Raw genomic sequence first — 5,371 nt, 5'->3', positions numbered from 1 at the left:
AAAGTGATGAAGGAAATGTGCCGGCTGTTAGGGATTTGACAACAGAACCATGAATCCTACCAGCCTCAGAGTTCAGGAACATGGAAAGTTTGAACCAAGCAATCAAGAAGGCCTTAGCCAAAGCTATAATTGAGACATGGGTTGACATATTACCGGGAACCCTAATGAGATCACGAGCAACTCCAAACCACATGCTGTGTCTCAGCCCCTGTGAATTACTGATGGGGCAAGCAATGTGACTCCCTTTTGGGGTAACTATAGGTTGCAGGGAGCCTGGGGCTTTCAGGGATAGAATGCCACGTTATGTGAAAGACCTTTGTAATCAACTTAAAGTGCTGATGGACCGAGCAAAAACAACAGCAGCACATTGCTGGTCAGACAGAGCCAGAGGGAAAGGAGATAGTCCTTCTACAGCCCGGCGACCACGTCATGATAAGGGGCTGCCTGAAGGGGCAGGATTTGCTTCCAGATGGATAGGGCCACAGATGGTGCTTTTAACAAGTGATGTTTGTGTCTGTGTGCAGACTCAGCGAGGTAGCCAGTGGAAACACAGACAGAGCGGGGGAGCAAGGCGACCCAGTAACTGTGTAATTACAGAGAGCCTAAGAGAGGAACACCAGCCAGCCACACCAGACCTGACCATATTTGATGGAAATGTACCCACAGCAAACGGGAGGGCAGAAGACAGCGAGACCATGGCAGAAACTCGTGACTAGCATACCAAAGTGTGATGCTAACGGTACTCTGTAGTGAAGAGTGGTTGCTGAAGATAGATGATTAGTTGAATAGCATAGAATAGGAAAGGTATTGTGGAAAATAGATGGAGGGGGGAAGATTTAAGTTAAAGCAGAAACAGTAGGTCCCACAACTTTGATGGCATTGCAGACTAAGAAAAATTGCACAGCGCATCTGAAGGCAGTCACCTCTAACCAGACTCCTGAATGGAGAGAGAATACAGATGAGCTGGGCCCTTTCAGCAGTTGGACCAGCTATTGACCGGACTGTTTGGAAGGGAGACCTCTCCACTTGAAATAGAAACCACCCCAACCCCTTCCTGAACATCGATGAGAGGGCCTGTGAGCCTCACCTTGCTGGTGCCCTTGGAAAGAGAGAATTTTAGCTACCTGAGAATGAAGGGGAGAAGAGAAAGAATGTGATTAGGCTGCAATCGGCCAGCTGGGAAAGAATCAACAGGCATATAAACGAAGCTGCAGTTTTAAAGACTGTTGTACAAATTTCTGGAACAATCTCTCTGCTTAGTGTTCTGCAGGTAGCTATTAGAGATGATAGGGTAGATGTAGCTACACATAAAGTAATTGCGGAAATTCTGAGGTAGGGCATTTTTGCTGCCCTATTTGAGTAGGTCCTCCTTAAGGTTGGCATTTCTTGGTACAAATTGATTTTTGTCCAGGAATGCCAAGAGGAGGAACTGTTAGAATGATTTTGGGGGTTAGTGCATGTTTCAATTAACTTAACTGACTTTGGCCATTAGCCTTCAGATTCAAATATACATTGAAGATTAAAATGCAAACCTGACAGATCAAGAAACAGGCAGTGAACTGACTGTCTACGTGTGCATGAATCCAAACAATATACCATTGCATGGACATGACAGTAATTAATACTTACCTTGGGTGTGATGGTGGGAAGATACAGACATTTTAAACTGTTACATGATAAATGTTTGTTTGAATTGTCCTCAATTTTCTTTGATCTTTAGCATATAAAATGTGTGTAGTGCTGAGCACAGGCCGACCTTTTCCTCTCCGAAAGATCTCAATATGATGCCTGTTGTATCTTGTTTTGTCAAATAAAGAGGCTGCTTCATGCTCACCAGTACTTTTCTCCAGTAACTTCATTCACACAACAACAATAAAAACCATAACAGAGTTGATGAAAGACTGCACCTACTTAGGCATACAAGCAGTGTGCAAAAGGCAACAAATTATGCAAATAGAAAAAGAAATAAATAATAATAATAAATAAATAAGCAATAAATATCAAGAGCATGAGACAAAGAATACTTGAAAGTGAGTCCATAGGTTGGGGGAACATTTCAAAGATGGAGAAAGTGAAGTTCAGTGAAGTAATCCACTTTGGTTTAAGAGCCTGATGGTTGAGGGTTAGTAACTGTTCCAGAAACTGGTGGTGTGAACCTTAGGCTCTTTCCTGATCTTCTTCCTAATGGCAGCAGTGAGGAGAGAGTATGTCCTGGGTGGTGGAGGTCCCTGATGATGGATGCTGCCTTCCTGTGACATTTCATGTAGATGTGTTTAATGGTAAGGAGGGCTTTACCAGTGGGGAGGGCTTTACTAGGACATATCCACTACTTTTTGTAGCATTTTCTGTTCAAGGGCATTGGTGTTTCCCTACCAGGTTGAGATGCTGCTCTCCACTACACATCTATAGAAGTTTGCCAAGGTTTCCGATGTCATGCCAAAACTTTGCAAACTCCTAAGGAAATATAGGCATTGCCGTGCTTTCTTCGTAACTGTGCTTATGTGATAGCCCCAGGGCAGGTCCTCTGAAATAATAACACTGTGGAATTTAAAGTTATTGACCCTCTCCACCTCTGATCCTCTGATGTTGACTGGCTCTTGGATCTCTGGTTTACTTCTCCTGAAGTCACTAGTCCGCTCCTTGGTCTTGCTGACATTGAGTAATAGGTTGTTGTTATGGCACATTCAGCCAGGTTTTCAGTTTCTCTTTAATATGCTGATCCATCGCCATCCTTGATTCCGCCAGTGACGGCGGTGCTGTCAGCAAACTTGAACCTGGCAATTTAAGAATACTGAAGCGTGCAGGTATCCAACTAAAAATTTATACTGGAGGAAAGAAAACTCCTGTGGGAATGACATTGTAACAGTGAAATACAACAAACAACATGCCACATTGGGCTTGCGTGTGCTAAAAAAAAGTGTGAAATTAAAATGCCACACCTAAGTTTTACAAAGCCCATCTGGTTCCATATACTATCCCCAACAGATCGCAGACAGGCTGAAGGAATTGTTTTCAAGGCTGCGTGGAGCGCATGCCAGTCATCCCAGTAGCCAAGAAGAACGGATCTGTCAGGATCTGTGCTGATTTTAAGGACGCCATCAATCCAATACGAAAAGTAGGTCATTACCCTCTGCCCAGGACATAGGATATCTTTCCAAACCTTTCTGGAGCTAAGTACTTCAGCAAAGTGGATTTAGCTGAGACCTACCTACAGATGGAGGTGGAAGAAGAGTCCAACACTCACAAAAAGCTTTATCACTGTAATAGCCTCTGAACCTGCACTCCGGCTGTGCACTCAAGGCTGCCCTGGCACTCGGTGTTACGTGGATGCCATCGTTGTTACTAGTGTGGATGAAAAGAAACATCTCTGAAATCCCAAGGCAGTAATAAAAAGATTAGAAGATTATGGGCTCAGATTATGGAAGCATGTGTAAATTCTTTAAACCAAGCATCACTTACCACTGTCACACCAATGACACAGAATATTTATACAACGGTACCCAGAAAATTCAAGCAGTGGTGGATGCTTCATCCAGAAGTGCATCAACGATGTTGTCCCCCAGAAGTTGGTCAGGGTCTTCCTGAACCAGAAACCCTGGATCAATAATTCCATGCGAGCAGCACTTATCAGGTGACATAGAGCTTACATTGCCGGTGATCAGCTAGAGCTCAAGAAAAGCAGCTACGATCAGCGCGAAGCTATCAAGGCTGCAAAACAACAATACAGGGACAAGATTGAGTCAAGATTCACAACAAATAGCACACGTGACTTGTGGCGAGAGTTCCATACCATCGCAGACTTCAAAGCCAAATATTGTGATGCCGTCACCATCGCGGCCTCTCTCCCAGATGAGCTCAATCGGTTTTATGCTCAGTTCAATGTCGCTAACTCTGAGCCTCCGAGGAAAGGCACCACTACAACCTGCAACCTCGTCATCTCTGAGGCTGAGATACACAGATGTTTCCAATGAGTGGACAGTCGCAAGGCTACGGGACTGCACAGCATCCCAGGGTGAGTACTCAAGATGTGCACAGCACAACTGGCAGGTGTGTTTACAGACATTTTTAATCTCTCCCTCTCCCAGTGTAGAGTGCCCTCCTGCTTCAAATTATCCACCATTGTCCCTGGACTAAGGTAATATGCCTGAACAACTGGCGTCCTGTCACACTCACTTCAATAATAAGCAAATGCTTTGAGAGGCTGGTCAAGGATTACATCTACAGCATGCTGTCACCCAAACTGAACTCTTTACAATTCACCTTCCGGCACAACTGATCAACTGACAATGCAATAGCCACTGCTCTACATACCGTCCTTACACATGTGGAGAAGAAGGATGCTTATGTGATAATGCTGTTCTTGGACTACAGTTCAGCATTCAACACCATAGTTTCATCCAGGCTCAACAGGAAGCCCAGAGACCTTGGCCTTGACCCTACCTTGCGTAGCTGGATCCTGGACTTCCTGCCAGATTGCCGGCAGGTGGTAAAAGTGGGCTCCCTCACCTCCACCCCTCTGACCCTCAACACAGTAGCTCCTCAGGGCTGTGTACTAAGCCCTCCCCTTTACTCCCTCAATACCCATGACTGTGTCACCACCCACAGCTCTAATCTGCTCTAATTAAATTTGCCGACAACACTACACTGATTGGCCTTATCTCAAATAATAACAAGGTGGCCTACAGGGAAGAAGTCATCTCTCTGACACAGTGGTGTCAAGAAAACAACCTCTTCCTCAATGTCACAAAAACAAAGGAGCTGGTTGTGGATTACAGGAGGAATAGAGTTGGGCTAGCCCCTATTGACCAATGGATCTGGGGTTGAGAGGGTAAGCAGCTTCAAGTTCCTCGGCATCCACATCGCTCAGAACCTCTTGTGGTCTGTACACACCAGCTGTGTGGTGAAAAAGGCACAACAGCGCCTCTTTCACCTCAGATAGTTGAGTAAGTTTGTTATGGGCCCCTAAATCCTAAGAACTTTCTACAGGGGCACAATTGAGAGCATCCTGACTGGCTGCATCACTGCCTGGCATGGGAACTGTATCTCCCTTAATCGTAGGAGTCTGCAGAGAGTGGTGCGGACAGCCCAGCGCATCTGTAGATGTGAACTTCCCATGATTCAGGACATTTACAAGGACAGGTGTGTGAAAAGGGCCCGTAGGATCATTGGGGACTTGAGTCACCCCAACCACAATCTATTCCAGCTGTTACCATCCAGGAAATGGTACCACAGGATAAAAGCCAGGACCGACAAGCTCCGGGACAGCTTCTTCCACCAGGCCATCAGACTGATGAACTCACACTGATTTGAGTGTACTCTGTATTACATTGATTGTTCCACTTATTATAAATCACTATGATTGCACATTGCA

The sequence above is a fragment of the Hemitrygon akajei genome, chromosome 2 (genome assembly GCF_048418815.1).
Source record: "Hemitrygon akajei chromosome 2, sHemAka1.3, whole genome shotgun sequence".
Taxonomy (NCBI): domain Eukaryota; kingdom Metazoa; phylum Chordata; class Chondrichthyes; order Myliobatiformes; family Dasyatidae; genus Hemitrygon; species Hemitrygon akajei.
Note: the sequence above shows the minus strand (reverse complement) of the source record.